Source organism: Lontra canadensis, unplaced genomic scaffold (genome assembly GCF_010015895.1).
Source record: "Lontra canadensis isolate GAN:19392208 unplaced genomic scaffold, GSC_riverotter_1.0 scaffold90, whole genome shotgun sequence".
Lineage (NCBI taxonomy): Eukaryota > Metazoa > Chordata > Mammalia > Carnivora > Mustelidae > Lontra > Lontra canadensis.
Genome location: NW_022631084.1, coordinates 7,406,603 through 7,419,744, shown reverse-complemented (window position 1 = coordinate 7,419,744; position 13,142 = coordinate 7,406,603). Strand labels below are relative to the sequence as shown.

The 13,142-nt window shown below is 39.7% G+C and overlaps 1 protein-coding gene and 1 long non-coding RNA gene across 14 annotated transcripts in view; one reads left to right on the top strand and one right to left on the bottom strand.

Annotated features, from left to right (window-relative positions):
- The window catches only part of MECOM (MDS1 and EVI1 complex locus), a 540,895-nt gene that overhangs the window by 464,950 nt on the left and 62,803 nt on the right, over nucleotides 1-13,142 (top strand). Inside the window, exon 1 of one of the 13 annotated variants that reach the window (XM_032836123.1) lies at nucleotides 10,140-10,230. The exons of 10 other annotated variants lie outside the window; for them this stretch is intronic. The gene's annotated coding sequence lies outside the window, so the exon portion shown is untranslated. Of the gene's footprint in view, nucleotides 1-10,139; nucleotides 10,235-12,023; nucleotides 13,021-13,142 lie in introns of those variants that run through there. 2 more of the 13 variants (XM_032836124.1, XM_032836117.1) reach the window with 2 other exon arrangements.
- Nucleotides 415-10,066, bottom strand: LOC116854343. Its single transcript, XR_004380135.1, has 3 exons — nucleotides 10,003-10,066; nucleotides 7,770-7,836; nucleotides 415-483 (listed from the first exon to the last, which is right to left on the bottom strand). It is a non-coding gene; the product is annotated as an uncharacterized LOC116854343 (long non-coding RNA).

The window sequence follows — 13,142 nt, the reverse complement described above, 5'->3', positions numbered from 1 at the left end:
GTGTGGGAGAGGAGAGGAAGAGGGAGAGGGAGAGAGAAACCTAAGCCAACTCTGCACTAAGCATGGAGCCCAACGTGGGGCTCAGTCTCACAACCCTGAGATCAGACCTGAGCCGAAAGCAAGAGTCAGATGGCCAAGCGACTATGCCACCCAGGTGCCCCAATATACTAAGTTCTTTATATACATTATCTCCAGTTTAATCCTGATAACCTATGATATAGGGGCCATTATTATAATTTTAAAGACTGCATCAAGAAGTTTAAGCAACTGTCTCAGTATCATATACCTAGATGAAGAGTCCGTCGCAACCTCCCACATCAGAGTGCTACAGCTTAGTCGGAAACCATAGATGAGACTGAGGGCTCATGAGCCCGAGTGAGCTCAGGTTCACAGGGAGGGAGCCTGTGGTCTACTGAGCCCTGGGAAGAAGATCTTCTTGCTTCATTCAGGCAGCTTACCGCATTCAGTCCATCACCTTCCCTACTAAAGGATACAAGAGGCAGGTTATTTGCAAAAACAGACTGTTAACAACACATCCTGGGTGTGAGTGATTTAACAGCTGGGTCATGTGAATCCTGCAGGATCCACCATATCACCTGGACAACATTAAGCAAAATCTGGTGGGACAGGGAAGAATTAGGAAAGAAATGTTGCATTGCCCTCCCCAAATACTGTGGATAGAGGATACATTCATTTATTTGTCTTGATTACTTATTTTGTCACTGCTATGAAATATTTTTTAAAACCTAAACCAAATTCAATCAGTTTACATTTTATTGAGGGCTTATATTCTGCAGTGAGCAAGTAATTGGAAATCAGGTGTAATCCAAATTTCCCTTGCTCAGCCCTTAAACCACCAGTGTTGATATGAGTCACCTTGGCTTTGGTTGAGTGTCAGAGAAAGTGATGTATAGTATTTGCATTCAGATACTGCATGTGTGAGAAGTGTATATCTCTAAATGTGAGAATTACACACTCAACACAACAAGATATTCATCACAAAAGGCATTTGATGCCTGATTCCTACTGGGAGAACAGATGATTCATGTCTCCACCTCATTCTCTTTTCTGGATAAAAGATCATTCAGTCTTTCTCTCTCTCTCTCTCTTTCTCAAAATCCCTTCTTCTCTCTCTTCCTCTTCCCTTTCTTTCTCTTCACAGTAGTTGAACATCAGTAACTTGAATATGTATATGTTACAACATCACGATACTTTCCCAAGATTAAAATTAAGCAAAATATATTTTGTAAAGACTTCAAATGACTTTCCTGAAATAGTTCAGAATTGATTACCAAGGAGATATGCATAGGAAATGATACACATTTATTATGATACTTTCTGCAGAAACAACAAAACCCACAAAATTAATATAAACACATTACATAGCCAGAGTATTTAGTGAATCATTTCAATTTGGTTCATCTACCCATTTTTTGAGGACATATGAACTTTGCTAGCTTCTTATAAGAGTGGAAGTGGGGCGGAGAAATATAAAAGTGTATAAGATGCAATGTGGTATTACACAAAAGCATGAGTTTAAAATTTAAAATCTGTAGTCATTTCAATCTTACCTTCCTAGGCTCATAATTTCAATTTTCTCCATCTTATGACTGGGTTCCATGTTTTATTTGTAAATTTATAGTCCAGATCGTATGGGGATAGAAATTATGTGTGAATCAGTGTGCATACTTTTCTTTCCTCTTTAAGTATTTCCATTCACGTCCCTTCTGGCATTCTCCATTCTAGTTGTAGGGCACTGCATTAGCAAGCCTGGATTTGTTTTCCAGCCAAGAACTACATATCAAAACACAAATACCTTTGAGAATCTGCATCTTGGAAGTTGACTAGTACTTAATTCTGGAGTTTATAGACAGGATATATTAGGATTTTATTTGATGCTGAAGATTGACTCAACAAAATTTACAGAAGATATTTTTAAAACCATGGCTGAAATCAATGTCCATATATTCATACTGATACTGGGATTTTATTGGTACTTTAACCAACTGTTGGAATATTTGACATTTTACCTTTGATATGTTTCAAAAGAGTGACACCCATTCAATGAATTGTAAGCCCAACACACTTTCCAGGCTCTTTTAATTTTTTTATTGTTAAAGTGTCTGGCTGTGGCCATTGATGTAATAAAATGGAATTTGAGAATTTCCAACATAGAGAAAGACAAATGTTTCACTAAATCATTGATAAGAACTTAGCCTATTGTTTCTTAATAATTCTGTAACAAACATGTCATAAAATCAGCACACACTGTCAAAGCTTTGGAGTGGAGTGTTAATTCTGGGGCCAGAACTCCCTGTTCGGTGTATGCCTCTCTAGTTAGAAAGCAAGCATTTCCAATAGATGACAAACTAATCATAGTCATTAGTGTTCTTTACAAAGAAGATTGTGTGGTCGCTCCTGTGAAATGTTCTGTTCCTCAGGATGATGAGTTAATTCATCTGGAACAACGTTAGTTCATCAAGGTTTGTGGTTTATCTAAAGATCAAATTCCAGTAATTTTGTATGCCATCTGATTTAATGTCCACTTAGTTTAGTGGCTAGGCAGCCATCTGCAGGCACAACACATGAATCCAATACCAAAAACTAGAAAAAAGGCAAATTCTTAAACATTTAATTCAGGGATTCTTAGAATGAGATTGACTTGCTGCTTTTTTTGTTTCCCCCTCCTGGGGAAGTACAGATCTAGATAATGCCAAATCTTTTTTTTTTTTTTTTTTTTTTTTTTTTTTTTTTTAATTTTTTTTTTTTTTAAAGATTTTATTTATTTATTTGACAGAGAGAGAGCTCACAAGTAGACAGAGGCAGGCAGAGAGAGAGGAGGGGAAGCAGGCTCCCTGCTGAGCAGAGAGCCCCATGCGGGGCTCGATCCCAAGACCCTGGAATCATGACCTGAGCCGAAGGCAGAGGCTTTAACCCACTGAGCCACCCAGGCGCCCCAATAATGCCAAATCTTATTAAGAAAAGCCTAAATAATGTAAAACAGTGTGTGTAAATATGCCCATAGTAAAATCTATGCTTGAGGAGAGCTTGTAATGGAAGAGGATAGGAAAGAGTGGGTTGATTTCAAAATGAGATTACACACATTCCTCTGGAAGGCTCTCAGTACCATACTCTCAAATACAATTAGAGCAGTTCACAGGGCGAGGATCAATTGGCTAGAGTTTACTGATAACCTACTTCTCTTGGGAGCTTGATAGACTTTTCAGATGCTTTCAGTTTGAATGAAAAGTTGAGCCTTGGTTTTTGTGTCTTTTCCTCTATTACAATTTTGAAGTAACATTTTTGATCAAGAGTTAAAAATAGTCAACGGATAGAAAAAATATTTAGAAGAATAAGTTTATACTTTGCTGAAACGGATGCAAAGTAACATAAAATTATTTCCCTTACGTGTCCCAGTGGAAAGGGCAAGGGGCTTTCCATTTGTGTTTAAATATTTTTGTTGATGCCCCATTAAACAAGTCAAAAGGTTTCTTTACTGAAGCTTTTAGAGTCTTAGAGCATTTACCATGTTGGTGTTCATTGTGAAGCCCCAATGGGAGTTATCACCTTATTTAACCATAGAACACATTTCCAGGGAGTACCTGTTAACCAGTCACTGATTAGAAAATGCTGGTGTGTAGGGTGTTTCTTGCCATTAAACAGCCTATAGGTAGATTGGCAAATAACAAAAATATTCCAAATGACCCTAAATATGAGGACTGACCAGTGAATGATTTTAATAATGAGTACTGTAAGAATTTCAAGGAAGGGTGTCTAGAGCGCTGTGTATGAGCTTGACAAATAGAATTATTATTGCTATTGTTTCATCTCCTGAATGCTGTGACTATCAAAGAAACATGAAGAGCCCACATGAACACAGTTAAAGGACCAAATGATTCTGCTTACATCCTTAGCTTTAACCAGAGCTGAAGATTTGTTTAGAGGGAATAATCAGGAAATGGGCTGAGAAAGATAAATTTGAACCAAATTAGAGAGGAGATTGTATTTGGGATTAGGGGCTTTTTTTCTCTAGCAGAATAGGGTCCATTGGAATCTTTATTAGCATGTTTTTTCTTTGTTTTCTACCTTTTTTGTTTTTAAAGGTAGAACATTTTTATAACTTCATTATTCCAGGAAGGCGTATTTTTGGTATAAAGATGTCACAAAATTCCGGCCTACAATGACAAGGGCCTCCAGCAGGCCAGTGCCAGTGGGAAGGTGAAGGACCCATGGAAACAACTGAACAGACTGACCAAGCCAATGACTGTTTACTGGGGATAAGGGAAAGGAAAAAGTCCAAGATGTTGTCCAGGTTGGCACTCAGGTAAAGGGCAGATGGTACAGAAACAGACATCTGAGTGATGGGGAGCAATGAAGTAGGTAAAATAGCAGTGGTAGGAATTTCTATCTTAAAATTCCCTAAAAGAGACTTATCAGTTCATCAGTTGATTCCCATGGGGAACAATGTTAAGTAGTCCAGTTGTCTTGGATAGTAAATGTAGCAATTCCTCATACATCTAGCTATGCTTAATTCACACTTGCAAGGAAAGTTCAGAGGTGGTTTCAGCCCATTATGAAAAGAAGCTGCTGAAGATGTCAGCATGAATAAAACTTGATTCTATCTTGATGAATCTTATAATGACCCTTCAGGAGGGTTTTTGATGATTTTAATAATGAACACTGAGGAACATTAGAGATACTACTGTAAGGTAAGATAGAACTGGATATAAACCAGGAGGGAAGCACAGATGATTTGGGGTGAATGATGAAAAGGTCAAACTTGGTTGGTGGGAATCACAGGGCATAAAATGGAGGGGTCTTTGGGCAGATAAGATTTTATCCAAGACAATCAAAGCAAAATGACTTGTAGGCTGAGGAAGGTAATGATTATAATAACAATTATTTCAGTAATATCAATAATAATAACTTTTTATTGACCATATGCTAGGCACCATACATGATTCTACGTGATTTTCATATATGGCTTTATATAATTTTCAAAAATGGGATGAGTTTATACTGCATTAGACAACTGAAACCCACTGAAGAATTTTAAACAGGGGAGTGATTAATAGCTGATACTTGGGAAGATGAACAGCATTGAGCATAAACTGGTGGGAAGATAAGCTGTGGTCAGATGATCTTTTAGGAGGTCATTGCAGTAATTCAGACAAGAGCTAACAGGCATTCAAGCTGGGCTTCCAAGCTAGGTGGGAATGAAAATCAAGAAAGGTCCTGGTATATTTTTTCAGCAAACATCTACTGAATACCTACTGTATGCCTGGTGTTGAGTTGGGCTCTGGGCAATAAATGCAAATAAGATAGACCCAATCTTTGCTATTCTGGCACTCAGAGCCCACCAGAGGACACAGGAGAGAATAAATTTCCTGGCCTTGGTAATAAACATTGACCTAAAACTAATCTAGATGTGTGTGTGTTTGGGTGTGTGTACGTGTGTGCGTGGCTGCCTAACCTGGTCTTTAGGGATCTTGAATCTCAATGGCATTTTCCCTCTGCCTCAGAGCTCTCTCACTGATTGGCAGAGAATACAGTGGGGGAGCGGGGGTGGGGGTGGGGGTGGAGAACGAACTCAGCTGCAAGCCAAACAGAGACAGACATCTTTGGGGGTACCACAGCTTGAGAGAGGAAAAACATTTTTCTTCAAATTCTTCTGTTCCATAGGTCAGGGTAAGGATTAGGGCAACTGGCATTGAAATGGAAGAAAGAGGATAGAAAAATACTTATATTTTGCCATTCCTCAAAATACAGATTAGACTGTTTTCCTCACTGCATGTGTATGTAAGTCTATTCCAACCCAGTATCCCAACACCAATACTGCAAAACGTACAGTATTTTGACTTGTTCCCATGAACTCAGAGTAGTTCATACTCACATTACCCAGTTTATTTTCCCAACACTCCTGTTGGGCTGATATTATGAAACTTTCATGGAAACCAACTCAAAGGTTAAGTGACTTACCCACAGACACATAGCTATGAGTGGAGAAAGGAGTAGATAATGTCTTCCAACTCACTTTCCCCACAAAACTGTGAGTCTAAAAGCACATTGGAATGGTGTTCTTATAGCCTCAGGGAAGAAGCTGACCCTAAAGTTATTGTGTAATGTGCTAAATAATGTCTTGAAAGATTGAATTAATTAAAATTAATAAAATAATTAAAAGAAGTAAATTCTTAAAAGAGTTGAGGTTAAGGCTAAGAGCATTTCATTCTTTGAGCTAAAAAGTTAGGAAGAATGAGGGATTTGGCTTTTTGAGACTAATTATAATCATGATCCAAGTTATTGTCTATAAAAAGAAAATATAATAGTAATTTTTCACTCAGTGATCTACAATGCTTATTTTCCGAACAACCAGATTGATGTGTTATATGTTCCTTGGTGAATATCTGTTTTTCAGTTTTTGTGAATGTTTATTTGTTCATCATTTTTAAGGCATATTTCAATGTATACACATCAGATCATTAACCATTTCTTTTTTGGGTGGATAAAGAAGAGAAAAATAATGGTGTTTTGTCTCTCTCTCTACCAAAATTTTACTATATTTTATTCAAGTTTTTATAACAGTGTTTTCATTTAAACTTGGTATAAATTTTTTGTTGTTGTGCTTTACACACAAAATAACCACTCAGCATAATAGCTTAGGCCTGAAATACATCAAAATAGCCCAACAAAAAATATTTTAAATATGGCAGTCTTAATTGGAGTTTAGGAAATAAATCTCTGACTATAGTAATTTATTCACTAGAGCTGTTGTCTCAGCAAAGTATTTCATCTTAGTTTCCAAAGAGCTGCTAGTCATTACTAAATATATTTAAAGTCAAAGCAAAAAAAAAAAAAAAAAGAAAGAAAGAAAGAAAAAGAAATTCACTTTCCTTCTGGCCAAATATACTATAAAACACTCAACTGGTAAGCAAGTCATCTGCAATTTTTTTTCTTTTAAAGATCAGATAGGTGATAATGCTCGTGTAGTTAATTAATAAAATAAGAAGTATTCACTGGGGAAACTTTTATATAACAGTATCTGTTATGAAGGATCCCATGCTGTAGGGACAATAACAGGGTGCTAATTCTGAACGCACACAGTGCCGTCCTACAAAGACATCAAGATTTGTAGGAAATCAACCCTCCAGCAGTCCTGGCAAGCCAGACTGACCCCAGCAAATGAAAATAATCAAAAGTAATTAGAAGCGTGCTGGACTACTCCTCGGAGAGCCAAGCGGGAGAGTAAACATGCCTGAATCCTCGAGCCACTGCAAAGGCCCATGTCTGAGCTGTTAGGTGCCCTGACCTTGTCCACATAAAGATGTGATTTATGAAGTGCAGGGCACAGCAGCAGGGCTTCTGTCTTCTCCTGGAGAACCAAATTACTGAGGTGGAGATTAACATGCTTTCAGTAGGGCCCATTTCCAGACCAAGGGAAATTTTTTATTTACATTTTTTTTTTTTTACCTTTAATTTCCTTTTTTCTTTTCCTTTTTTTCCCCCAACAGTTTCTTCCCCCACACCCATAGATTTAAAAAAAAAAAAAAGTCCATCAAGTGAGACCAGAAATATCTTTCCTGAACAGGGATGATATATGTTGGTGATTACAGACATTCAGAACCCTTTTTGTTTGTAAATTTATTGTGCTAGACTGTTTTTTTGGGGTCTACCTACCCAGGACCACAGAATTCACCTTCAAATTTAGGAGGCCCATCTGTGAGATACTTCCCTGATTAAAACATATAAACTAAAATTAAACAAAATATGACCTTTGATTCCATGGCTTTCTGATCTAGTTTCTCTTGCTAGATGTTATGCTTCATTACAAAGCTTACTCTTCAGGTAAAAGGATTTGGGAGAAGAACTTGTAGGTGGTCAAGAATTTGGAGGGAAAGAAGAGAGACAAATTGGAGTTTCTGTATTGGGAAAAATATTTATATGAGAATCAGTGGGGAGTGTCTTGAATCCTAAAGACATGTATTTTTCTTATCTTTGTCTCAGTTAAGTCAAATTTTACAAAATCCTATTCCCATGTGGAAAAGGAAGCATCGATTTTCTTTTTAAACACACATCAATATCTATACATGAAGCTAATTTAATTAGCAGGCAGTTATTGTTCGGCCAAATGTCAATTTCTCAGATTATTTCATGCTTCTTGATGTGAACTGTATGAAACAAGATTTAACAGGATCTCCATGAATGAAACTGCACTTGAGAAATGTAAAAATGCACTTGTATGTTCTTGAAAAGCTACCAAAAAAAAAAAAGTGTTAAAACAAAAATGTCAGGCTTAGACTTCAGTGTATATTTAGCCACCTCGAGAAACCCAAAGCTGTGGAATTAAGGGAACTCTACTTAGGCTGAGGTTATAAAGTGCCTTCCTCTATAAACTAAAAACATAATGTCAGGGTGAATGGGAACATACTTTATTAACTTTATGGTATTGAAAACTGCCAGCAAGTTGTCTTGTTTTTAAATATTGTCCTCTGCAGAGTGTTACAGGGCTGTTTGTCCACAGGAAGCCTATTAAAAGTGGACAGTGCAGTTATTTCATCTGGCTTTGGCTGGACTGCTTTTCTTTCCTTTAATGATGTGCTGGAATGTACCATGCCCATAGGGTCTCCATTAGCAGAACTTTTACTTCTGGGACAACCATGAAGTTTAAGGCTTAAAAGAGGCATCAGCTTACAGTCTTGTGGGAATCACTTGAATACTGGAGCACTAACTTCTTACTGCTTTAACTAATATATTGACTTATTTTAAATAAACAGTTACACAATGAAGGCAGAGCCAGTGGCCTTATTGGAAATCTTTGAGCGTTTTAAAGATTCTGCAATCCACACAGATGGGGGAGGAAGGAAGGGGCCTGAGGAGGGTTTATGCCCTTTCAAACCAGGAAGAAAACACATTAACCTCTCCCACCTCAGCCCTGCCATCAGCCAAAGGGGGATCTTTACAGCTCCCAGAAAATCTATCAACTCACACTTGAACCTCATATTTTCCAGTGCCTTTTTCCTGGTAAACAACAATTAACAGAATGAGACAGAAAAAAAAAACATTTTAATTCCTTCTGGGAAAAAAATGTTTTAAAAGTATGATTCTCTTTTTAAACTTTGCTGATGAATCACTCTATTTTCTGCTTTCCCCAGAGCTATACATTTGTTCTAGTACATTCTTCCACTCCATTCCCTTAATATTTAGATCATTTGTCCTGATACATGTTTGCAAATTAAAGTTGGTTTGAGATTATAGTAAAACCATTATTTTTAATAGCCCATTTCAAGGGCAGCGCTAAACACTGCAGAACACGCATGTTACTGATTACTGCTGAGCAGACAGCGGCTTTTGCAGATTAATTTGTAACCGGGAACTACTGTAAACAGATTTCACCAGAAATCCCAAGGAATAAAGGGAATTGGTGGTGGTATTTGGCTCCTTGTATTTATTTATTGTTTTAGAAACCTCCTGATGGAAAGCAAGTTAACCAGGGAGAAAAAACAAGCCCCTTGCAGCAGTCTTCTCCAGCCCTCGGTCTCCTCTTCTGTTTCACTTTTGGTGGGAGGAGGTGGGTCAGGGTCTTCTCCTAAGGGGTTCTTGAAACAGCCAGAGGCTCCTTCCATGAGAAATGAGGCCCATCTCACGACCCAGGGATTTCAGGACCCTACTTTTAAACTTCCAGCTGTGTCGTCCGGAAAAAGTGAGGGGACTCTGTATTTACACGAAGTTATTATATAATCAAACAAGAGAGGGGGCATGGTGGGGGGGGCGCGGAGAGGGAGGGCTAGGGAGAGAGATTAATATTTAGTGTTTGCCCGGGTCCTTCTGATGATTTCCCTTAGCCTTTCTCACAAGTTATTCAGTAGAGAGCAAGACTGATGACGATATTAATAAAATAATAATGATGAGGCTAAATAATCCCCCATCTCTCTAGATAAATCTTCCAAGGTTTCAGAGAGAAGGCGTTTACTCTTTTGGCTCTGTTTGGAGAAGTGAATGTCTTACGTACAGCGAGCCCTTGCTCAGGCCGGTGTCTGCGTTGTCTGGACTGCCGGGTGCACTCGGCCAGGAGCTCGGAAAACGCGGGCGGGCCCACGCGCTAGGCGCAGGGCAAAGCCGGAGGGTCGCGCCTTGCGGGCGGTAGCCGGTTCACCTGGGCGGTTGGAGCCGAAGCCGCAGTCTCAGCGCCTTAATTCGGGGCGCAACGCCATCTACCGGCCTCCTGCCGCATCTGCAAGTACTCAGACCTTGAAAGCGCCCCGCCTCCCCCACCCAAACCCAATATAAGGGAAAAAAATTCGGAGGCCCTTTCCACGAAATCCTAATTTAGCCAGGACCTTCCACTGATTCTACCCGACCTTTTGTTTATCCACCGACGTTTCCTCCTTTTCAGAGCCGCTTTGTAAAGGGCAAGGAGGCGGGGGCCGCGGGGCCGGGGTGGGGGATTGGGGCGCTGAGCTCTCAGACCCCCTGATCAGGCCGCACTGTCTGAAGCAATCGGTTCCCCAGATTACTTGTATTTAATACACAATGCATCATAAAACAAATCCCTCATCCTGACAGGAAGAAAATAGAACAGCTCATAGCTTGAGCCGGTCCAATTTATGGCTAAATTAAAAAAAAAAAAAAAAAAAAAAAAAAAAAGCTCCGACAATGGGCAAGTTGAGGAAGGGCAGGAAATCAATGGCAGCAAACCCGGGGCTCTTAAAGGTTCTCAAGCGCCGAACTCTATGGGAATATCTGACCGGGTTTTAGGTTATTTACAAAGGATTTTTCCTGTCCTACCTACCACTGCTGTGCGATTTTCCCTCAAACAATGGCCATTATCTGAAGTAACAGTTCAATGTCACAGATAACAGGCCACCGAAACGAATTAGTCACCACCTCTTGTCATTTTCTCTCTCCCACATCCCTCCCTTTTGTTACTATTTTTGTTTTTAAATCAGCATTTTGGGGAGATATACATCTACTAGGTTTACACGTCTGTTTGCACTTGGAGAAAACAAAAAGGGGACTTGGCATTGTCCCCGTTTGCTGATAAAGTTTAACATAAGTGCGCTTTCCATAGCCTTTCCCTCCACCCCTCCCCCTCGAGGGTCCCTTGACTTGCTTACTTTGCTTCACTTTCCATTGTTGAGCTGAGAAGTTGGATTTGTTCATTTGTTTTTATGAATGGAGTTTTGTGATAAAAAAACATTTAATTTCCATTTAACCGGTGGGTTTTACTAAATTTTCCAAGGTTGGCTAAAGGTAAATTTGTAGACTCTTATCTGTCACGCATTCCCTATATTCTTTCTCCCAGTTGTGTTTCTGAAATGTTTTGATAAAAATTGATCATATATATTAAAAAGTTATTAATCACCGTACAGTACTGATCCCCCAAAGCAACATTTATAATGTTAAAAGTTTAAAAATAACCTGAGTTCTCAAACTGCTTAATTCTACTTTTAGACATTCATGGTGTTTTAATTAAGGTATCATAGAATATGGCAAAAGCTCACCAGATAATTGTCAATCTCTCCAAGCCCTTAATATGCTATTTGGGCAGGTTATATGCAAAAAATGTTTCAAATTTTTAAATTACTTCCTTTAAGAAAAATATGATTTGGAAAAGTAGCATGTTCTTCAGCTGACCTAACTGTAATAATAGAGGGAACAGAGTATGAATTTCAGTAATAATCACTAGAAAAGATGCTTAGCAGAAAACTGGAAATGGACATGTCAACTTTCACTGTTAGGCTGCTGTTTTCTGAGAATTTCTAAACTAATTACTAGGTTTAGCATGAGCCAGTGTCTCTTTACCCTAAACTTCATTCTTGCTCCCTCCAGAGCCCCACCCTCAGCTTTGGTGCCTACACCCTCACACCCCCCCAAAGCACTTATCCACCCGCTCACTCCCATCCGCCATCTACGACATCTCCAACACAACACACACACACACACACACACACACACACTCTCTCTCTCTCTCTCTCTCTCTCTCTCAACACTTGTGCTTTCAGGACGTCGAAACAGAGGATATTTCCCAAGGGAAAGAAATCCTGCCTGGCGAGATCTCCCCATTGGTTGTTTACCCGGAGAAATCTACATGTTTAAGGGGGATGGTGTATCCATAATCAGTCTGTCCCTATAGGACTTGGGTCTTGGCGACCTTTTTGTGACCTCTCCCGCCAGAGGAGGCTGCTGTCACTTTAAAAATTTACTGAAAGAGGAGCCCGTCTGGCTTCCGATCACTCTGGGCGGCGGGAGATAGCTCCCTTTCTCCCTCGCCCCGGGTTCTTTCTGGATGGCCGAGCAGATCCTCTTTAAAGAGACAGTTCATGAAATAGAAACCCGGCGGCTGCGCTTGGAGTTGCGAAAGGGGACGATCCCGTGAGGGTCCTGGACTGGGGAAGGCGCTGCGGAGGATCTAAAAGGGGGCTAGCGCTCCCCTCGCTTCCCCAGGCCCCCCACCTTTTCAAACTCTCCTCCTCCTGCCTGTTTTCCCCCCCTTGGAACTGGGAGAGAGAAGTGGAAGAAGTTTTAGTGGGTTTCAGATAACTTTCATTACACATCGGGCTGATAAGAGCAAGAGAAAGTGAGAAAAGAGGGAGGTGATGTGAACCAGAAGGAATAGCTCCGAGCTCATTTAGGAAGGGGGAAAAAAAAAGCCAAAACACACCAAACCCGGGTCACCCAGACGAGAGGAGACTTCATTTCTGGTCTTAAAAATACACTGTTGGCGGACAATAAATCTGAAACGCGTGGTCCTGGCGAGCAGATCCTAGAGACGGACAAAGTTATCAGAGACCTATTCGGAAATCGAGACGCGAGGCTTTCTTTTTTCTTTTTCTTTCTTTTCTTTTTTTTTTTCTTTTTTTCTTTTTCTTTTTTCTTTTTTTTAACATCCCGAAATGTGGTTCGGGATGGTTTGAAAGGATTTTCGTGCAGGAAAGCTGGGGGCTGCTGATAATTTTATTTTGTTTGTTTTAATTCTTCTGTGATTGCCTTTTATTGCTGAGTTGAGGCCATAGAAATCTTAAGGTAAGAGAATTCACTTAAAAAAAAAAAAAGTCTTGGCGATGTGCATAGTTTGTAACTTCGGACAGTTTCCTGCCTTGGCACCCCTTCTCCGGGGCGCCCCCCCCCCCCCACCCCCCCCCCCC